Source organism: Ascaphus truei, chromosome 1, assembly GCF_040206685.1.
Source record: "Ascaphus truei isolate aAscTru1 chromosome 1, aAscTru1.hap1, whole genome shotgun sequence".
Taxonomy (NCBI): Eukaryota; Metazoa; Chordata; class Amphibia; order Anura; family Ascaphidae; genus Ascaphus; species Ascaphus truei.
In genome coordinates this window covers 197,030,420-197,055,179 of record NC_134483.1, presented here as the reverse complement: position 1 = coordinate 197,055,179, position 24,760 = coordinate 197,030,420, and positions in this window count along the sequence as shown.

The window sequence follows — 24,760 nt, the reverse complement described above, 5'->3', positions numbered from 1 at the left end:
CCAAGGAAAGGCGTAGAAAACTGATGAAAGAGGCATTTCTCCATTTTGGCGTACAAGTGATTGGAACGAAGGCGGGAAAGGGCAAGCCTGGTGTGTTAAACATGATCCTGGAGATTGTTAGAAAAGATGAGAATATCATCTAGATATACGATAACAAAGGAATTGAGTACGTCTCGCAAAATTTTGTTTATGAAGTCCTGAAAGACCGCTGGGGCGATACAGAGCCCGAAAGGCATCACCAGGTACTCGTAGTGACCGCTACGTGTATTGAAGGCGGTCTTCCATTCGTCATCCTCCCGAATACGAATAAGGTTGTATGCCCCACGGAGGTCCAATTTCGTGAGGATCTTAGCCCCCTGGAGTCTATCAAACAGTTCGGATATGAAAGGGAGGGGGTACCGGTTTTTGACCGTGATCCGGTTGAGGCCTCGATAGTCGATGCAAGGTCGAAGCGAGTTGTCTTTCTTTTTAACGGAAAAAGAACGGCAAAAGCCATTCTAATTAACCTCTGCCAGGATAGGTATACAGCTGCTGAGTGTGCAGCAGAATTCCGCTGATGGGTAGCTGCACAATCTGGAACTAATCAGCACAGAGATTCCATTTTTGTAGAGGTCTGTCCAATCAGATAAAAGATGAACTCGCTCGCATTATTGCTCCAACATTTTTGGAAGACTTTGTTAGCCTCTGTATCCAGGTAGACCTAATTATTTTGGAGGGGAGTAAGGTTTCACCTCAGACAGTCCTGGTTTAAGAAGTTCTACTTCTTCCTTCACTTTAAGGGTGTAAAGAATGACAGTCTCCCCAGCTCCATAAGTGGAACCAATGCGGTTGAATACAGTTTGAGGACCAATCGGCTCTGAGGAAAGAAGCAGACGTCACTCCAAAGAATTATGTTTGTATTGTGGCAATTCTGCACATTACCTAGCCAGTTGCCCTAACAAGCCTAGGAGGCCTTTGTCCTCTCAACGTCAACAAAGATCGAATACTGTGAATGCTGCTCACTGACCAGCTACAGGCTCTGTCACAACTAGTATTCTTCACCACTCAAGAGGATAGCAACGTACACATCAGGCATTCCGACTTCTTTTTGACTATTATTCTTAAGTAAGGTATTCGCCGCATCTCTAACACTGCTATGATTGCCAGGATTTTTGGCAAATTCGAGGTCCGTGAACTTTATTTCATCCAAGCACAAAGATTCTCCTGTGAAGATGTAAGCAGTTGATGGTTCTACACTAAGCTCTGGTCCTTATACCCATGAAACTGGTGTAACCCCCCTTCTGGGAGTTATTATATTCAATTAAGGAATAAAAGAGGATTATAGAGTTAACTGAGTAATGTCCCATCTGACAGTATGTTGTGAAGTAACCAGCAGGGGCCTGATTATTCCCTGCTTCTAGAACATGCTGGGTTGGTCACATGGCTGAAGATGACCCAACAGAGACTAAGCTCTGCACCTTTTCTGCCCAGAGACAGGGAGGTTGAAGAAAAGTTATAAATAGGAGGGGATTAAGACTACACTCTCAGATCCCAGGAGTAGAACCAGAGGAGGGTCTCACTTAATAGGTAGGGAAGTGCCCTTGAAGATAATCTTCCTACAAATGTAGGAGTCATAGAAGTACAGGCTCCCCGCTGGGAGGCATGTGTGCCCTAGTGGTTACCCCAATTGGTAGCCCCGGGACTCAAAGGAGCATAGCAACAGGTCACCTTGGACCCCCTCCCACTGTGAGCATCCCAGCGGAGTATAGTATGGAGCCCAATAGAAAGGGATCACCTCTGCCATCCTAGCATTGAAGAGCTACATAAAGGATGGTCAGAGCCAGATTGAGAACCAAGGCCTCTCTGTACCAAAGATATAAAGAGGCAACCCAAGCAGGGACCCAGAAGGTATAACAAGAGTATGTTATATGGTGAATCAGCTTTCTTCTAATGACTAATCAACTATTTCAACTGTTCTACTGATTTGCCTCTCCGGTAATGCAGTAATGCACCTGGGGTATTTACCTTCCTTAAACTCTAAAAATAAAGACTGTCCTGTTTGTTGCTATAAAGTTCCTGGCTCCTATCTTTTCTACCTCAACAGTAAAAAAGGTTGAATACTTCCGTGGTTCACAGCATCTTCCACAGCCAACGTATGAATATAAAAAACTTTATTGACAACCAGCAATGTACATCAGCATGATCACTCTGACGCGTTTCGTCCAAACCAGGACTTTTTCAAAGAGCTTTCTACCTCAACACCCAGCTGTATGGACCAAGCACCCTGACAAGGTAATTCACTGTACAAGCAGCAATTGGGTATTAACCCGTTAAGTACTGAGTCTCCTAAACCACAGACACTGTTGAATCTGCAATCATCCCATAGATCTTGGAGCTGACACCACTTATGTATAAGCCATACAGTTTTCTTGTGAGGAAAAACAGTGATAGTATAGGCAGTGGGCTGGTTAATCCGTTAGAAATACAGCGGAGCCTCTTCAAAGAAGACACCCCAAGGTAAGTCACAATCCGGTGCCAAGTAGCCTCACCTCTGCCTGATAAACATATCTGCATGTAACCGTTATGTACTCACGACACCCGTTCTGCAATCCTGCTATCAGAACGCTCCGGTGGCCATCACTGCTCCTCGTGGTGTCGGCGTGCTCCTATCCGGATATGACGTGTGAGGAGGAGGAAATGGTAACCGTGGTCACAGCACTCCACACAACCAACGCTTGGAAAAAATATAAAAAACTTTATTTAAACTCCACAGTGAGCATACAAAGCACCACTCTGACGCGTTTCGTCTATAGATAGACTTTTTCAAAGAGTGAAGATCCCCACACAGTACCGGATCTTATATAGGAAATGACGCATACAACAGGCACCTCCCTAATTGACAAGGGCCTCCCATTCTCCTAAATAAAGTCAAAATTGGACGTCATCCTATTAAAGGGACCAAGTACTTATAACCCACATATATAAAAGATAAAGACATACATAAACACCTATTACCAGTAAAAACAATGGGATTAAAAACAAAGACACTGTAATGCTCACATAATACTGAAAAAATATATAATCAATTTAACAACACAAATTCATAATGTAACGTATTAGAGTTGGATGATGTGGACAAATCATCTCCCTGATAGACTTATAATCAATAGCATATACCCATATATACAAAGCATACCATATCCAGAATACAATATGGATGATGGGGTGGACCTTCAGTCTCAATATTTTCAATATTTACTTTATTTAACAAAAAAGGTAAATCAAATATACCCCATTAAAGTGCGATGTAGCAGACATAGTATATACACAAAAGCCAAAAGGCTTCTTTGCAAAGAGTTACTCAAGCGCAGCAATATTCCTTAGTTATAACTATAATGGCATATTACACCCAGCACACTCCCCAACCACTCAGCCAACCAGGAAGTGTTTAAGTTCCCACTCCTGGTTGATGCCAAGTGGGTGAAGAGTGCGCAAGGTGTAAATCCAGTACATTTCACGCCGATTAAGCATACCCTCCCTGTCTCCTCCCCTAATATGTGGGGAAACATGTTCAAGGACCATAAATGAGAAATTCTCAATACCACCCCTACTACACTTTGAAAAATGTCGAGGTACTAGATGTGTAACATCGTTCCTTTTTATTGAGCGAACATGTTCCGCAATGCGTGTTTTTAAAGATCTTTTTGTGCGGCCAACATACCGCATAGTGCACCCGCATTGCAACAAATAAATTGTAAAGGTGGTATTGCAATTCAAAAAGGTTTTTATAACATGGCTCTTTTTGTTATCATCATACCTTATGATCTTAGTTTTGCATACATACCTACACATTGAACAGTTTCCACATGAGAAAAAACCTTTAGGTATCCCTCTTATGTTTGTATATTCTGATCTTGTTTGGAATAAGCTTGGTGACAAATGTGACGCTAGTGTCTGCGCTTTCCGATATGTAAATTTAGGGCCATTTTTTACAAACTTTGTTAAATCTTTATCTAAAGCTAGTGTAGCCCAATGTTTCATGACTATGTCACGTATGTTCCGAGCTTGGCGACTATATGTGGTGATAAATAACGGACAATTTTCACCATATAATGAAGGTAAGTTATTTTTTTGTCTCTTTTGTTTTTTAGGAAGTAATGATCTATCCATAGACTTAGCTGACTCAAATGCTTCTTGGATGTCTGTCTGAGCATATCCTCTTACCAGAAATCTATTTGTTAGTTCTCTCGATTGTACAATAAAGCTCTCATCATTTGTGCACAATCTGTGTAATCTTACGAATTGCGCTTTGGGAATACTTTTAACCAGCGACCGTGGGTGGCAGCTCTTGGCAGAGAGTAGTGTGTTCCTGGAATTTGGTTTACGGAATATTTCTGATTGGATTGTCATGTCATGATCGATGTAGAGAAGGAGATCTAGGAAACTAATACAATTGATGTTTTGTTCATAAGTAAACCTAATATTCAAATAATTGTTATTTAATGTATTAGCAAAAGAATCCAGTGACGATTCATCCCCGTCCCATATCATTATGAGATCGTCGATGTACCGTTTAAAGAATATAATATTAGAACGATAAGTGTTATTACTGTGATATATAAACTGTGACTCCCAAAAACCCATAAATACATTTGCATATGATGGTGCAAAACTCGTGCCCATTGCTGTGCCTAATAATTGTAAGTAAAAACGTGAATCAAATAGAAAATAATTATGAGTGAGTAAGAAGGTGATAGATTCTAAAAGAAAAGTGCAAAGTGAAGTGGATAATTGTGACATATTAAGAAAGTGATTCACCGCTGATAACCCATGTTCATGCTGTATAATAGAATATAAAGAAACCACGTCTAATGTGACCCATCTATAATGTGATTTCCAGACCACGTCCCCTAGATCGACCATGACATCCGCTGAATCCTTTATAAATGATGGTAGTTGGAACACTAATGGTTTGAGATAGCTGTCCACATACCGCGATAACCCATCTCCCAAAGATCCAATGCTAGCCACTATAGGGCGGCCAGAAGGGTCGACCAGTGAGTTATGGATCTTTGGAAGATGGTGGAATACCGGAATCACGGGATGTGGACAGCTCAAATAATCTACTTCCTTTTTATCAATTACACATAGAATTTTTCCAAAGTCAATCAGTTCATCAAGTTGTAAGGAAAAATTGATAGTAGGATCCCCTATAAGGGGTTTATAATGAGTAGCATCATTCAACTGCCTCAGAGCCTCCTGTCTGTATTGTACAGTGGACAGAACTACCAAAGCTCCACCCTTGTCCGCATTTCGAAACATGATGTCTCTTCTAGACTTAAGTTGTTCTAATTGTTGATATTCAATATACGTCAGGTTTTTTGCCTGAATGGAGGATTGTGAGAAACCTTGGGCTAATAGCCTCAAGTCCCTTTCCACTAGACCCTCAAAAGTGGTAATAAAGGGCCCCCTGTTGTAATTGGGGCAAAATATAGATTTCCTTTTTAGGCCTGAATTATGATTACCAAAAAAGGACTGAGAAAAATTTATTCAAAAGAGTGATGGCCACCGGAGCGTTCTGATAGCAGGATTGCAGAACGGGTGTCGTGAGTACATAACGGTTACATGCAGATATGTTTATCAGGCAGAGGTGAGGCTATTTGGCACCAGACTGTGACTTACCTTGGGGTGTCTTCTTTGAAGAGGCTCCGCTGTATTTCTAACGGATTAACCAGCCCACTGCCTATACTATCACTGTTTTTCCTCACAAGAAAACTGTATGGCTTATACATAAGTGGTGTCAGCTCCAAGATCTATGGGATAATTGCATCAATTTTTCCTTACAACTTGATGAACTGATTGACTTTGGAAAAATTCTATGTGTAATTGATAAAAAGGAAGTAGATTATTTGAGCTGTCCGCATCCCGTGATTCCGGTATTCCACCATCTTCCAAAGATCCATAAGTCACTGGTCGACCCTCCTGGCCGCCCTATAGTGGCTAGCATTGGATCTTTGGGAGATGGGTTATCGCGGTATGTGGACAGCTATCTCAAACCATTAGTGTTCCAACTACCATCATTTATAAAGGATTCAGCGGATGTCATGGTCGATCTAGGGGACGTGGTCTGGAAATCACATTATAGATGGGTCACATTAGACGTGGTTTCTTTATATTCTATTATACAGCATGAACATGGGTTATCAGCGGTGAATCACTTTCTTAATATGTCACAATTATCCACTTCACTTTGCACTTTTCTTTTAGAATCTATCACCTTCTTACTCACTCATAATTATTTTCTATTTGATTCACGTTTTTACTTACAATTATTAGGCACAGCAATGGGCACGAGTTTTGCACCATCATACGCAAATTTATTTATGGGTTTTTGGGAGTCACAGTTTATATATCACAGTAATAACACTTATCGTTCTAATATTATATTCTTTAAACTGTACATCGACGATCTCATAATGATATGGGACGGGGATGAATCGTCACTGGATTCTTTTGCTAATACATTAAATAACAATGATTTGAATATTAGGTTTACTTATGAACAAAACATCAATTGTATTAGTTTCCTAGATCTCCTTCTCTACATCGATCATGACATGACAATCCAATCAGAAATATTCCGTAAACCAAATTCCAGGAACACACTACTCTCTGCCAAGAGCTGCCACCCACGGTCGCTGGTTAAAAGTATTCCCAAAGCGCAATTCGTAAGACTACGCAGATTGTGCACAAATGATGAAAGCTTTATTGTACAATCGAGAGAACTAACAAATAGATTTCTGGTAAGAGGATATGCTCAGACAGACATCCAAGAAGCATTTGAGTCAGCTAAGTCTATGGATAGATCATTACTTCCTAAAAAACAAAAGAGACAAAAAAATAACTTACCTTCATTATATGGTGAAAATTGTCCGTTATTTATCACCACATATAGTCACCAAGCTCGGAACATACGTGACATAGTCATGAAACATTGGGCTACACTAGCTTTAGATAAAGATTTAACAAAGTTTGTAAAAAATGGCCCTAAATTTACATATCGGAAAGCGCAGACACTAGCGTCACATTTGTCACCAAGCTTATTCCAAACAAGATCAGAATATACAAACATAAGAGGGATACCTAAAGGTTTTTTCTCATGTGGAAACTGTTCAATGTGTAGGTATGTATGCAAAACTAAGATCATAAGGTATGATGATAACAAAAAGAGCCATGTTATAAAAACCTTTTTGAATTGCAATACCACCTTTACAATTTATTTGTTGCAATGCGGGTGCACTATGCGGTATGTTGGCCGCACAAAAAGATCTTTAAAAACACGCATTGCGGAACATGTTCGCTTAATAAAAAGGAACGATGTTACACATCCAGTACCTCGACATTTTTCAAAGTGTAGTAGGGGTGGTATTGAGAATTTCTCATTTATGGCCCTTGAACATGTTTCCCCACATATTAGGGGAGGAGACAGGGAGGGTATGCTTAATTGGCGTGAAATGTACTGGATTTACACCTTGCGCACTCTTCACCCACTTGGCATCAACCAGGAGTGGGAACTTAAACACTTCCTGGTTGGCTGAGTGGTTGGGGAGTGTGCTGGGTGTAATATGCCATTATAGTTATAACTAAGGAATATTGCTGCGCTTGAGTAACTCTTTGCAAAGAAGCCTTTTGGCTTTTGTGTATATACTATGTCTGCTACATCGCACTTTAATGGGGTATATTTGATTTACCTTTTTTGTTAAATAAAGTAAATATTGAAAATATTGAGACTGAAGGTCCACCCCATCATCCATATTGTATTCTGGATATGGTATGCTTTGTATATATGGGTATATGCTATTGATTATAAGTCTATCAGGGAGATGATTTGTCCACATCATCCAACTCTAATACGTTACATTATGAATTTGTGTTGTTCAATTGATTATATATTTTTTCAGTATTATGTGAGCATTACAGTGTCTTTGTTTTTAATCCCATTGTTTTTACTGGTAATAGGTGTTTATGTATGTCTATTAAGTTTTATATATGTGGGTTATAAGTACTTGGTCCATTTAATAGGATGACGTCCAATTTTGACTTTATTTAGGAGAATGGGAGCCCTTGTCAATTAGGGAGGTGCCTGTTGTATGCGTCATTTCCTATATAAGATCCGGTACTGTGTGGGGATCTTCACTCTTTGAAAAAGTCTATCTATAGACGAAACGCGTCAGAGTGGTGCTTTGTATGCTCACTGTGGAGTTTAAATAAAGTTTTTTATATTTTTTCCAAGCGTTGGTTGTGTGGAGTGCTGTGACCACGGTTACCATTTCCTCCTAATTCACTGTACAAGCCAAATCTAGAGACTATCTCTTAACTTCCTTGGAGTTAGGCAGGAATGGTTGCACTGGTCATTAAACCCTCATAGTGTACCCCGGCCGTCAAGAAGAGATTTAATTCCTTACCCTCAGTTTCCAGTTATTCTGAGTATTCCCTGGCTTGTGGTCCATAATCCTCAAATCAACTGGAAAACCAGAACTGTCCCTTTTCTTTCAGAGCATTGTGAACTCTGTTGCCTGCCCTCAAAAGAGTCACCTGATGGTAATGGCAATGTGCAGAATTTCCTCCACCTATTTTGGAACACTTCCACCACATTATCAAGAATTCTAGAATGTATGTAACAAAAGAAATGCAGTTAAGATCCTTCCACACCGACCTTATGACTGTCCAATTGAATTGCTGCCAGATGCGGCCATTCCTTTTGGGAGAACCTATTCCCTTTCTGAACCATAGCTACAAGTCCTGTGAGAGTACTTACAAAAGAACCTTTCTAAAGGTTTCATTAGATTCTCTACCTCCCCTTCTATGGCCACTCTCTTTGGGTGAAAAAAGATGGCTCCTTACGCCCTTGCATTGACTTTCAAGTACTGAACAACATCACAATTACAAATAGATACCCACTACCATTGATTCCAGAGCTCCTGGAGAAACTAAGTTCTGCCAAGATCTTTGCAAAACTCGACTTCCGTATAGTTTACGATCTATCTCATATCTGACCAGGGGATGAGTGGAAAACTGCATTTCAAATCTGCTTTGGACACTATGAATACTTGGTCATGCCCTTCGGTCTCTACAATGCTCCGGCCACCTTTCAGCATTTCATCAATAATGCTCTTTGAGATCTCCTGGAACAGTTTGCGGTTACTTATCAGGATGATATCAGGATTTTCTCTGATAGACTTCAGAATCATCAAAAACATGTCCTAATTGTCCTGGAACATCTCGGTACATATTAATTTTATATTAAGCTGGAGAAATGTGACTTTGAAAAGACCTGCATGCAATTCCTCTCCCCTGAAGGTTTGAGAATGAATCCTAGTAAGATTCAGGCTCTTGTGGAATGGCCAATGCCATATAATGAGAAAGATGTTCAGAGCTTTGCATATTTCTGGCACAGCTGTGTGGTCTTTGACAATTTCTATAGACGTTTAATTAAAAATGTCTCTGGCCTAATTGCTCCCGTTACTAGTCTCATCTGAAAAGATGTTCCGGAACTTACATTCATAGTGGAAGTTGATGCTTCCGACTGCACCATCAGAGCTATCCTTTCCGAAAGGATTAGACCAAAGGTGCTCCTTCACCCTTGTGCATTTTACTATTATCAGATGTCATCACCAGAAAAGAACAATGACATCTGGAACAAGGAACTTTTGGCAATTAAGGCCACTCTCTAAATGGTGACACTTCTTGGTAGGAGCCACTTATAAGGTTACTGTCCTTACTCATCATCAGAACTTAGAGTTTATTCGGTCAGCAAAGAGACTGTCTACCTGACATGCTCGGTGGGCTCTATTCTTTTCACGATTCAATTTCCTGATTTCTTACCGCCCTAGTCCTAAGAATGGGAAAGCAGATGCTCTATTCAGGTTATCTCCTCACTCCTCTTCAAGCTTTTAATGTAAAGAAACCATTCTGCCTTATGAAACATTTCCTTGGCGTCAACATTTCCTCTGATCTTCTCTCACGGATTAAGGGAGCCTATTCCCACAAACCATTTCTAAGCAATTCCCTGCAGATGTCAATTTTATTCTGAAGGATGGCCACAGGATATTTCAAAACCATCTGTTTGTTAGCTTCATCAGTTACCTCCAGGACAATTGAACAATGTTTTTAACAATCGTGGAATTCGCATACAACAATGATCACCACAGCTCTACCCGGCAAAGTCCATTCTATGCCAATTATGGTTTCCACCCAAGTTGCGTTTTGTGCTTTTCAGTTGCTTGTCTCATTCCTGCTATTTCAAGGAGACTTTCCTCTTTACAAATAATCCAGGAAACCGTTAAAGTGATTATTTGAGAGGCTCAAGAGCAATCCACGAGTGCCACTGATCGACATCACAACCCTATGTTGCAGGTTGGAGACAAGGTTTGGCTGTCTACCAAGAACCTGCACCTCAAAATCCCAACCATGAAATTTGGGCAAAAATATGTGGGCCCCTTTGAAATTGCTTCTATCCGGTGTTTCATATCGCCCTGTTGAAGCTATTCCGGGTGAATTCTTTCCCTGGACGCAGCCTTCCTCCTCCTGATCCTTCCTGGTAGATGAGGAGGAGGAGATCCTTGTGGAGAAGATTTTAGACTCGAGATTCCATAGAGGAAAACTCCAATACCTATTTGAGTGGCTGGGCCATGGTCCAGAGGTGAGATCCTGGGAACTCCAGGGGCCTAACTCCCCAACCCTTTGTTTTCCTGGAAACCCTGTTGAGCTGATCATAAGCTTTTTATGTTGTGGCTAATAAAAGCCTACATTTGTTTTCCCCTGAAAACATCTCCTGTTCTAATTACCTTCTGCACGCATCTCCTACAAAGCTGAATCTGACTTTAGCTGCCATGTTCTATCCAAGGCCGCAAGTGATTTCTAAAGTGACTTTTCCCCACCTTTAAACATCTAAGGATGTTGAAAAGGGCCCTGCAGAAATGTGATGTCATTTCAAAGGTAAGGAAAACACATTTTCTTTTGAGTGGAGTTGATTGCACCTTTAAGGCTGCTCTGCTTCTTTCTTTTTTTTTACTTAATCAGATCCAGAGCGTATCCCAGTTCTAGAGTGCACAGGTCACAGGTCGTTCAGAAATGTAAATATTATGAGCAGCAGAGCATTGGTTAAAACTCCGAAAATGTCCTTGTTTAGGAGATATATAAGAATTGCATTTTTATCATCTCAGTGCTTTCAGGGATGGTTGAATCTGGATATCAGCAACCTCCTCACCAGCAATTAAATAAGGATTGTTAATTCTAAACAAACTGCAATTTTCACTCATTTATTCGTCAGCGATGGTTGTTGGCCTATATTGGATTTTGCTAGAGTTTTCATTTAAACAGCTGATAAACTCTTACTCCTCTTTGGTTTTCTTTAACGTAAAATGTTAAGTACATTCAGTATGATCTCGGACCTAGTGAAGGGAGAAATTTAGCTCATGAAAGCTTGACAATGTAAAATGTAGTCTATTACAAAAAGATATCAAAAAAATTGATATGTGGTATCATGTACAGCTCACCTGTGAGCACGGGACTTGTATATGTGACAAGGTTTAATACATACAGCTAGCTAGCTGATTCTCCCAGCAGGGTCCCTCAAATGAATAATATCTTCCCTCGATCAATCCCAAATATCCCCTTAAAGTGCTGCCACCACCAAGGATACAAAAAAATATAATCCCTAGGGTCCTTGGTCCCTGTTTACTAAGCAAAATATGTAACTACGTTAGCACATAATATCTGATTCCTTCCAAAGAGGTCGTTGGAGCATGAAAGATGAAAATTCACATATCTGACATCAGAGCATACCTCTTGTTGAATTCTACCTTCATATTCCCAAATTCATTGTTTATAGCCTAAAAAAATCTTCTTAATTGGGAACAGCATAAGCCCATCTTTCTGGGCATGTGCTTAAACCCCCACATCAATCTCCAGTGACACCTTTATGGCTGGAGGATAAAATAATAGTTTCATTTTGAATCAAAAGATGCCTGGATATATATTATACTCCATAACTTCCTTTCTATCATATCTTGAAGGATGCCATTTTCACTGTTGCATTTGGTCTAATTAAAATACACGTGTAGCTATCAAACTTGATTTGTTTAATGCAACATTTTGAGAGACAAAAGAATATATGTCCTTTGCATCCTCATAATCATGGACTGTTCAGCACTATTTAACTCGTCTGATCGCACGTTACAAAGATACATCTCCAATTCTCCCAAATCGCTGTTAGATCCCTGATATCTTTATATTTAGTAAATCTACAGAATCATGGAATACCGTCCTGGCCACACCCTCTGGTATTTCCAGACACCCAAGGAATCCCGTTATATTTATATTAAAAGGATTCCTTTTTATGTAATCTGTCAAGAAGAGTTGTGATGCCAGGTTTCAATCCCCCGCTTTCCAAAACAGTCGTTGGCCACAGATAACCTCACTTCGAGACAAACAAAGTCAGGCAGGTTCACTGACTTAACCTGCCATAAAACAATTCCTTATATTTCTAAGATACAACTTGACACTCTAATTAACCTCTGGTGTGCCAGATTATTAAAATACTGAATATTTTCAGGACATAAAAAGATTCATCCCATTAACCCTGCCCCTTTACTTAGTACCTATGAGAGAGAGATTTATCACATTAACATGTCTAATTTACAGTATCTGAAGGGCCACTAAGTAAAAAGTAGTGGTAATGTTCACTATGGGAAACAGATAATTGCAAAATAACGAAATGCGCTACTTAAAAAAAATCAACATGAAGAATAGGTGACAAAGTGGTGACAATGTGCAAGTGACGAAGAATAATGTACATAAATGAGGAAATATAACAAAACATTTGCTTTCCCTGCAGCTCTAGTAGATCTCGCTCTCACCCAGAGAGAGAAGAAATAGTCCAATGGAAAATGATTACTGTATAGCTCAAAGGAAAAAAAGAAAAGAAACATAGAAACATCTATACAAACTTTCCCAGTCCTAAAATAGGAACTCACAGGATATATTCTTGGTAAAGGTGTTTATAGAAAAGTGTGGAATCAGTCTCTGGACATCTCCTCCGTCCCCCTGACTGCGACCTCAGCCCGTTCCTAATGGATCCAGAGAAGGAAAATAGAGGACAGCATAAAAGCATAATACAGTTTAATGTATCGATAAAAAAGGTTAAACTATGCAAAGTGCAATCACAATGTGTCAATAAAACAATTGCATTTAGAGTACAAAGACTCAAAGTGATGAATCTCATCGCGGTGGCATGGAGCTCTATTCACTTCCATGTCGTGATCTTTCTGCTCTTGTCTCACGATACTGGCTTTTGCCTCTCATAGCAGTCTGTTCTCCTTCCTGAACAGACCTCACTCTTCGCGTTTCGCTTCGTCAGGAGTGACCCCAATCATCAAGAGTAGATCTCTTTCAACCTTTTTCCTTCTCCTCAGTTTCCAATTATCCCGAGTATTCCTTGGCTCATGGTCCATGACTCTTAAATTAACTGGAAAACTGACACCTTTCACTCAGAGCATTGTGACCTCTGTTGCCTTCCCACAATCAACTCTCTTGATATGAAAGCAATATATAAAATGTCTCCCACCCATTCCGCTATGCTTCCACCCCAATATCAAGAATTTCAGGACTTGTGTGACAAAAGAAATGCAGATAAGCTTCCTCAACACCGACACTATGACTGTCCAATTGAATTGCTGCCAGGTGCTGCTGTTCCATTTGGAAGAATTTTTTCCCTTTCTGAACCTGATCTACAAGTTCTGCAAGAGTACTTACAATTCTCCTACTGGGGCCACTCTCTTCTTTGTTGGGAAAAAAAGATGTTTCTTTAAGCTATTGCATTGACTACTGGGAGTTAAATAGCATAACCATCAACAATAGATACCCACTACCTTTAGTCCCAGAGGTTCTGGAAAGGCTAAGATCTGCCAAGATCTTTACCAAGCTTGATCTTCCAGGAGTGTACAATTAATTTGTGTCCGACCAGGAGATGAGTGGAAAATTGTTGTCCGAACCCGCTATAGATACTGTAAATACTTGGTCATGCCTTTCGGTCATTGCAAACTCTCCTATCACAATTTCAGCATGTTATCAATTTTGCTCTTCAAGATCTCCTGGACCAATTTGTGGTTGTTTATCTAGATGATATCCTATATTTTCTCAGATAATATTAAAGATCAAAAACATGTCCAAGTTGTCCTGGAACATCTCCGTAGACATCAATTTTATATACCAAATTAGAGAAATGTGAGTTTGAAAAGACCTGTATGCAATTTTTCATTTATATCATCTTCCCTGAAGGGTTGAGTATGGATCCTAGTAAGATTCAGGACATTGTGGAATGGACAATTCCACAGAACGAGAAAGATGTTCAGAGGTTTGTTGGCTTGGCCAATTTCTATAGACGCTTCATTAACAATGTCTGTCTCATTGCTCCTGTTACCCAACACACCAGAAAAGATGTTCCTTTTAAGTGGTCACCAGAAGATAATTCAGCCTTTGAATGACAAAAATCCCTCCTTTACTTCTCTCTAGTCCTGGTTCATCCTAATCCTGACCTTCCATTCATAGTGGAAGTTCATGCTTCCAACTCTGCATCAGGACATTCTTTCTGAAAGAATTGGACCAGAAATTCTCCTTGACCAGTGTGCATTTTAGTCTGATCAAATGTCATCAGCTGAGAAGAACTATATCATTGGGAACAAGGAGCTCTTGGCCATTAAGTCTGCCTTTTCTGAATGGAGACATTTGTTAGAATGAGCCACTCAGCCGGTTACTGTCCATACTGATAATCTGAATTTGGAGTTTATGCCCATCAGCAAAAAGACTGTCTGCTCGAAAAGCTCAGTGGGCTTGATTCTTTTTCAGCCTGCTGCCTGTCTCTGATCACTTCCTGTCCACTGACAATCGCTGCCTGCCTGCTAGCTTATCACAGCTACTGGACTCCAGCCCCGCAGCGGCTCCCCGTGACACTAAGCATGATCTGTTTTGGCTTGAACTCGGCACTCTAATTCAGTGGTTTTCAACCTTTTTTGGGTTAAGCAACCCTATAATTATATTGTGACTTTTGCGGAAACCCAACCCTCTCTAATAGCACTTCTGTGTTCAGATGCATTATAAATTCTTCTCTATTTGGTACAATTTTCAAATGACCTGAATATTGCATGGAGCCCTTTATGGAGGCCACAGGACCCCTGTTGAAAAACAATGTTCTAATTAGTTCTTGCTGCATCAGGATGCGTTTTAAGGTGCAAACAGGAAGTGCTTGCTAGAATGTATCTTTGCCCCGAAATGTTGCACTCAAACAGAATACTGATCTTTGTCTATCAAATGTATTACACACTACTTATATTGTTGCTATATTGCTTATGACAATTTATATTGTCATGTAACTGCTTCTAATTGAAACAACTGCATATTTCTAGGTACTGTCTACTTGGGCCAAAAACAGCTTACTAGGTCTACGTTTAATTCTGAGCATTATGTGTTCAATAGACTACAAATGAAAGAATATGTCCTAAACTAAGTTAGAATGAGGTTGTCGATACCCATGTTCAGTCTTCAGTAAGATACAGTACCATATACAGCAGAGACTGCGACTATTCTAACACAAACCAGTGGCAATCGCCAAAAAGACCCAGGTACACCCAGGTACATGCTGGATACATGCCTTAAACATGGCTTAAACTAGTCACCGCATTTCTGCATTGATTTATGGCCCATCAGATTAACAGCGGGGGTCCCTGACAGTCCCATTCAAACTGAATGGGACTGAAAGGGACCCCTGCTGTGTTAATCCTATGTGTCATTAGTCAATGAAGAAATGCCTTAAACTAGCCAGGTTACACCCAGCACATACCCACAATGTAACCGGGATAGTTTAAGGCAAGCTTTAGAATAGTCGTGGTCTCGTCTGTATGTACTGTGACTGACACATACTGTAAGAAACGGCTTTATATTGAGTGAAACCACTGTAGCCCCCTGTAAACAGCACAGGCTATACCTATCTTCCTTCTACTGTGGTAAGTCCTGTTAAGATCAGGCACCAGTAATCATCATGGGTTTTCCCCCTTCATAGCCTATCCTGAGTGGTAGACGCAGGCCTGGACTCTGCTGCAGGCGTGAGCAAGAGGGGAGGCTGGGCTGACATCACGAGGGGCGGGGCTAGCTCTATATTTAGCAGCCAACTCCGGTGAGTAGAGTTAGAGTTGATAGTGATATCGAGAGTCTGGAGTTGCCGGTTAGTTATGCCGGGAGTATGCAGTTCAGTTAGTATGCCATGAGTCAAAGAATCCTGCGGATCGGTCCGAGGAGTTGGAGGAGACTACGATCTCCCCTGCGCAGAGTGCAGGAGAGAGAGAGAGGAGCGGAAAGATTCAGCGTCCTTTAGTAGAGCTGATAGAATTATAGACTTGGTGGACCAATGCCCTCACCCCACTGCCAGGGGTGATGGGGAGAATCCAAGACCCCCCCGAGGCTAACCTCGGGGGTGGGCCACGGGGTATTGAAGCCCTAGCCCAGACCATCCTGCCGGAGGAGCGAATTGGAGGGAAGGAGAGGAGGAATTATCTGGGTGGAAGGCGAGCGGCGCAATAACCGGTTCTGGCTATTGTTTTTGCGGCTGCTGGAAGCCACTATCATTGGGATATTGCTGCTCTGTCAATAAAAGAGACTATTCGTTATTATCAAAGACTGTGTGTGACTTAGAAAGTTCTACCCTGGGACCCAAGGGGTTCTTCTATACCGGTCCTGTCCCATATTCCTGGGAGTATAGAAGATGGAGGCGCTGCACCACTAAGATATCATGGAGGCTACCACCCCAGAAGCCCGGTCCTGGCTCCCCCACAACATCGCGGGAAGCTCAGGCCCTCCTGTTCCTCACAGGTATGCACCACACCGCATGTAATCTGCCCCATGCACCCTAGACACCACCGTAGAGTCTGGGGGAAGGGGGGAAGCAGGGTTACACCACCCAATATTAAGTGAGTCTACCTTAGTCTGTAACACTTTTTTTTTTTATAAATTCAGTTATTCTGCCATAAACTAAGCAAAACTGTCTTACAAACTTGGACTATCTGTCCACTCTCCCTTTTTCTGATTTCTTATAGTCAGAAAGTATGTAAAGGTGGTAAAAGATAATGGTGTACGTGGTACAAAATATTGTCAGAATTGCAATAGCTGGTGGAACATTGAACCCTTAATTCCATAAACATATCTGCAAACCAGAAATTTTCAGAACCTTTGTAATATTTGAACTTGTGGTTCGCATTGCAGTTTTACTACAAAATGCACATACACACACTGCAGTCTCATCCCTGAGAGAATGGGCAACCAGGACTATTATCCAGTGAAGAAAGGGGCAGGCCAATCTTGTTCCTAGCTGAGCGGCTTGTCTTCACTTCCATGGGTGTGCTTTCTTGTCTTCCATGGGTGTGGTGCCTACTCAACAATTCACTGGAGCCTGGTTCATTTCTATTTAAAGTCAATTATAAGGCATCAGAAACTACACGGACAATATTGCTACTAGAAAGTGTACTACACAAATGTGCCCAAAGGATTTAAGAACATAAAAAAACAAATGTTCAATAATGCCAAAAAGCTTCAGATGCATCCACAAGATAAGAGGGAATAGAGACTTTATTTATTAGCAACATCAGGGCCGTTGGCGGTAGTGGTTGGTAATGGTTCAAAGAGTGCAGATTAAAATCTTATTTGAAGGGGGTCAAAGAAATAAAGGGAGTTTGGAAACTTAATTGTGTGAGAATTTAAAGAGTTTGGGAACAAAGAAAATAGAGATAAAAAGCAGTATGTTCTGAGAAAAATAGATACAAGTGAGGGGATTGTTTTAAAAGGCAGACAAAAAAGTGTCAGAGGAGAAAGTGTAAGGAGGAGTGTGCAAATTGAACTAAGACACTAGAGAGTGGTAGATTGCATAGAAGTGGCTGCATTAAGGGCATGTACTGTATTTTAGAAAGAAAGCTATTGCTGTTAGCAATGACCGAATGTTTTATTGTACACACTAGAGGTTGGCTAAACATATTGTGCGTGCTAATCTTTTGACTCATCCTTTGTTGCCAGGTACAGATTGGGTATTTTTGTATACCCTTACATGGAGTTCTCATATAGTTTTATGGGAATAGTTATAGTTCTATGGGGAAAAAAACTTTTACTATATCCAAAGTCTAAATAGCACATGCCCATGAACTATATACATAACCTGCACATGATCCTATTTTCTGAATAGCACGGTTTAATTAATGAGAGCACAAGGTGATCTTTACCCTGGTTTTACAAATAGGGTAATGTATTGATTACTTCTCAGTTTAATGTTGGCATTATACGCATGGCACTCTTAACTTAGCCTGTTTGTCAAACATCTTAATTACACAGCACATACAAAGTTAAGTCAAACTTGCCAACGCAAGAATGAAATGACACATCTAACATCAATAAATGTAAAAACAAACGAACATTTTGGTCCGGGAGGATTGGAGATCCACTGGGATATAATACAGTTGGTCTATGTTTCCATAACTTGTTTTGCATGTATTTGGGTTGTGCTATTTTATACTGTGCTGCTTAAGCTTTGAATTACATTAGGACTATATTCCTTTTAAAACATGCATATTTGGCTCTTGGGTCATATGTTTCAGTGGAATGCCACATAAACTTAACTGTACATCAGATTTTCAGTTGTGCATGAGTGGATTTCTGTAGTGTTCCCTGGAATGATTGTTAGCTTTGTGACTGCATTTTTATCATTGTATTTTTCATTGAGCTTTTAATGGTAAGTTCATTTTGGAATTTGTTGGTGAGAATTTGTATTTATTTTGATTGCATTGAAGGTGCAATCCCACCCAAAACCAGCTATAAGCCACCCCAGTGCTCTGTAACCATTGTTTTAAGGGGGGAGGGTTCACAAATATTAATTCTACTTCAAATTAAATAAATAAATAATGACCAACATTTACAAATACATTTGTAACATTTGTACCATATATTTTTATTACAATATCTGAACTGGGTTTCAATGTGAAACATGATGTCTAAGCATCCACCAAGGAATGTAGAGGAAACAGCAGTAGTTGGTCTGACGGACACTTCTCAGGCTGGCTGTGACCCACGGGTTACAAGTTGCCCTGAGCTAAATACTGCATATGGAAGAGTGGCCAGTTACAAGTACCAGTCTGACATAATACAGATGTCCTTGGTCAATTAGTTACTTAAACCCTGCATTTTAATGTCTTCCCTAGGTTGACAAAACGTGCTTCACCTCATTGTCACAGTGTCATATGCCATACTTTCATTAAACAGCCGACGCTGTTCCAGGGCCATGAAATAGGGATGAGTGGAAGTCATAGCAATGAGCATACTACACATGGCACTATGTAGCTTCCTAACCAGAGGCGTAACTACACTACTGCAAAACCCTGCGATGCAGAGGGGCCCGAGAGTGGGCGGGCTCCCTGCTGGCTGGCACTGGAAGTTGGGCATGGCCAGCAGTTGCGTGCAACCTCTGTGTCGGGCTGTCGGGGCCTTTGTTTGCTGCGACACCCTGACGCCAAACCCCCACCCCCCCGGTCCCACCTTTGCACCCATGTCTCGATGCCAGAAATTGGGCCCAACTTCTACATCCACCCGTGTAGCCCCAGCTTCCCATAGATGCAGGACTCAAGGCTTCGCCCAGTCTCACATTACCCAAAAGGCAAGCTAAGGAGGGGGGGGGGGGAGAGATTGAGTGAAATTGAGTGTGAGAGAAATAGGGAATTGGGTGTGAAAGTTAAAGAGGAGCGGGAGGAGAGAGAAAGTTATAGGTGGGTCAGGGAAAGAGTGGTGAAGAGAGTTGGAGAGAAGGCTGGGACAGTTGGAAAGAAAGCTGGGAGAGATGGAGAAGAGGGGGGAAGAGAGTGACAGAGTGGGGCTTTTAAAAAATATTTGCGTGGGAGCCCAAAAATTGTAATTATGCCACTGTACCATCTTGAACATCAATGTTTCCCTAGAGATTTGGTTAACACATTATACAACAAACAGTCAATTCTGGGTTCTATAAGAGCAGAATGAATTAACTTAATGACAGCTCTTTCATTCTTTCAGATTGATCAGTTTGAGCTTGGTTACTGATTCTGCATTGTGAAACTGGGAGTTTTCGCTAGCACAATTAGATTATGGTCAGTACAGAAAGTAATAAAAATACTCTATGGTGCAAAATATTGCAATTCTAGAATACACAAGTATATCTGCATATCTTCCATAGGATCCCAAACCTGCTGAATTCATCCAATGATCACATGTAATTTAATACACATTCTTTTCTTTGCAATATTATGTGCTATGGATTTCTTATTTCATCCAATTGTCACATGTAATTTCAAACAAAGATACTTGGTAATGACATGGGGACCTAAGAGAGATACGCAAATACTTTCTATTTATGTACGCTGTGGGAGAATACAGTTGAGAATAATAGTACACTGCAAAAAAAACTTCAGAGCTAGAGTATGTAAATTCATGTAAAAAAACATGAATGTATGTTAGCCCTGAAAAGGAGGCACAACGGAGCCTCCAACGCATTTCACTTACACATGGCTCCTTGTACTGTGTCTTGTACGGTGGATGCATATTATTCACAAAGCGGGATTAGTTTAGGTATGGTTTTCACTATTCAGTAATGGCTTTCTGAGCTTGCCACAGCATTATCTAAATTTTAGCTTATGTTACTAATTTATTGTTTCATTAAACTTAATGAGGTCATTGTGATCGCTGGAAAATTGTGGGTGTGTGGGGTATATTTGTTCTTGTAAGAACTATTTTGTAGAAGCAAGACACTGAGGACTTGTGGACTAATGAGGTGGTGATTGTATAGGAGAAAGAGAAATATATTTTTCCGTTGTTAAATTCTGGTAGCAATGAAAGGATCACTGAAACGTAATGACCTGAAGCCTCACAACATGAAACTTCATGGAGGTGCAAGACACGGTCAAATGATGCTTTCTTATGGACAATAACAGCAATTTTACTGTTAAAGGCTTGTTTTGTGCCATGTTATGAGGCTGGGCTAGTGAGGGTCATTATGTCTACAGTATATTTCACACTGCAATTTCAAAACTAGTTTCATGATTTGAAGTTACACTTTTGATGGCTAGTAGGTGTGTTGCCTTCATTGGTAATACTTCTCATGAATCTGTGCAATAGACAGATTTTGACGAGCTCTCAATTGTACATACAGCCATGTTATATAATATTATTTCTAACTTTGGGATGTTTTGGACCATATGTCTGTGCTATGGATTTTAAGTATAAACGACAATAGCAACATTGCTTTAAAACTCGGCTTCTTCCTAAATAAACTGTTTAAAAACCTTAAAAATAACAGGCACTATGTCATCATGTCATCAAGGTGACTCACTGAACTACTGGCATGCCCTATTGCAGGGGTGCACAAACCCTGTCTGCACTTCCCCCCTGCTCACACCCCCCTCCTTACCATGTCTCCGGTGTCAAATGATGCCGCTGGGTCACGTGACCATGGCAACGTCACGTGACCCGACAGCGTCATTTTACGCTGCGTTGCCATGGAGACGTGTTGCCAGAGACAAGGTAAGTTAAGTTACAGAGGTCTCACACGATCCCCTGGCATTTAATTTCAAATGCCTTTCCCCCTGAAAAATGTTACTCTGAACAGTTTGCACACCCCTGCCCTAATGCACTTACTTTTGCTATTAGTGGTTATGCCAGGGGTGCTCAAATCCAGTCCTCAAGCCCCCCCAACCGGTCAGGTTTTCAGGATATCCCAGCTTCAGCACAGGTGGCTCAATCAGAGGCTCAGTCGAAGTGCTGAAGCATGGACTGATTGAGCGACCTGCAGGGCCGCCTACAGGGGAGGGCGGAGAACCTGGACAATTGCCCGGTGGTTGCCAAATTTGTACCGGTCCCCAAAATTACTGTTGGTGGCCCTGCTGCTGGATACCTATTACATACATGTTCCCTTATATTAGCTTATACCACTCTCCTTCCCGGGATGGCTTCTCCAATGGCTTAGAGCAGGGGTGCGCAAAGTGGGGGGCGGGAGAATTTCCGGGGGGGGGGAGGGCGGTGGCTACAGAGGTCCCGCGCTCTCCCCCAAGGCATTTCAATTAAATGCCGGGGGGACAGCGTGAGGCCTCTGCCGCTTCTCCTACCTGATCTTCGGTGACGCGTCGCCATGGTAACCGGCATCAAATGACGCAGCGTGTCAAGTGACGTCGCGTTGTCATGGAGGTAAGCAGGCAGGGGGAGCAGGTTAGAAACTTTGTGCTCCCCTGGCTTAGAGAATACATATTAACCTTTAACCTGCCCAATGGCTGCTATATGCAACTCCTTTTTATTATTATTAGACTATCTAATAAGATGGCTAAGAACCAACTAAGAAACTATATCTAAATACAGGCCACACACACAGATACCAACAAAGTTGAACAATGATGACATTGTTTAAATGTTTCAAAAACAAAGCAAGGCAATTTTTGGAAGCATGATAAAATTGTGAGTCAAGAATTGGCACTCTGTACAACTGTATAATAAATAGTGATAACCCTGCTATTTCCCAAATGTGCTGCATAAAAAGAACTTGTTTATGGTTATTCCTGTGCTTCTGCTAATTAGATATAACAAGTATCTTCTTACTAATTTCATACTGCATGGAGTGTGATAAGAAGTCGCGCTAAATAGGGTATTACAGATCATTTAGAGCTGTGTACGATACTAACAATAATATAATTACTTTGTAATAGTATACAGTAGGATATAATCAATTACATGTTGGCAAGTCATTCATTAGAATTAGGAACTGACTCGTTAGAATTAGGAAGTCATTAATTATAGGGAGGAAGTGATATATTAAATGGCTTAACCATTTTGCTGCCACTGTTGCAGCTCTCTGCAATAATTAATAGGCTAACCTTTAGGGTGCCATATGGGATAACCGCTCAGGGGATAATAGGGAATGTATGGTTACCATTAAGAGACTCAGTATTTTAATATAGGCACCTAGCTAGTAATGTCTTCCTACAGTTTTAGTAATGTAAGATATGTGATTACAGGTACCTCGTTTAATTTTGAATATGTGCTTAATTATACTAGAAACATTATGAGCACTAACAAGGCAACGTGTGTTTTATTGAATTGGCGACAGCACTACATTTTGCTTATGACAATGACACAGACAGTTTTCTTTCCTTATTAAATCTATCCCTAAACGTAACGATGTATTAATAATGAGGTATGTGCCCCCTGAGTCTTGTGTTGTAGGAATTATATATTGCCCAAAGAAATATCCATGGATTTTTCATATGGGGAGAATCGAGATGAACGTAAGGCCAGACTGCCCCCTCTATTTCTCTCAATGTGGCCTGAGAATTGAGATGAAAGAAGAAATAACCTATTGCTGCTCAGATAGGAGTGGCACGGGTATTATCGGATCTGACTCATATGGCGTGAATCTTGGAAGTAATCGTAGGCAATCACAGGATCACAGGCTTCAATAGAGCCTCGCCTTTTAATTCAGAGTTATGTTTATTTTTTATACATGTTCTGTTGTGGCATCGTTTCTGAAATTGCATTCATATGGGACACTATGGTCGACTGTTCCTTATTTTCTTACACTTATTGTTTCCCATATTTTTTCAAAAAATTATTTTTTATTGAGGTCCTCTCTAAAATATATAGCTATCTCTGGGTAAACAGCTTATTCATCTGGAGCGATATTCCTTTTCTTCTATAGTTTATTTATAAGACTGTATAGGAAGAGACACACAATATTTCACCACAATAGCACCTGTTATACCTTGTTTTTTCTTTCTACCTCTATACCTTGGTTCAAGTACTTCAGTGGAGGGTAAGAGGAAGAGCACCTTGTTCATCTACAAGTCGGCTTCCCCAGAGCATCTCCTATAGACATTCTGTTATGAGAAATTACGACTTTTCTTTCATTGCAATGACCAGACTCAGAACCTGCATGTTGGAGGTGTGCTGCAATGGCTTCATGGCATCTTGGCATTTTTGACTATTGACTCCATGATATGTGATATATTCCTGCATAGTGCTGCCTGTGTATACAGCACTGCATGTTAAATTATATACAGACACGTCAGTGCTAACCGCTTACAAATTTCCAATGGACAGAATTCGAAGCCGATCCTTAAAGATGGCCACTGTAATCTTTCAGCTCCCGACCATGTTTTGCTTAATCTGCTGCTACTATCCTGCAGAAAACACAACAATATAAGACTCCTACGATAGCAAAGAGGATGACTAAGTAGAGAGCTTTATTTTGATCGGTCAATTGATCGCTCCGACACTATTTCTTGGAAGATCACTTCAGCTGTTGATAAACGGTTGGGAGATTGGGAGATTGGGAGATTGAGGAGTCTGTCAACCCACCCCTCAACCCAGCAGAAAAAATGCAAAAAATGCACACAGCAGCGCACTGCCCAGAACAAAATGGGACACAGGTGGAAATAGTGAAAAATGTATTGCCCAATCAATATGACAAAAAAGGAGGTGTAGACCCTCCTACGCGTTTCAAAGCAAATGTGCTTTATCACCCCTCAACCCCCCATTTTTCTCTATCTGTCCTTCCTCTCCTTTTTGTGGTGGAAAAGGAGTTGCAGCTGTGCTATTTTACTTGGGTTCCAATAGATAAAATTGTGAACCAGCTCATGTCGAGATTGTGACATTGGTTCAAATGTTTGCATACTTGATCAGT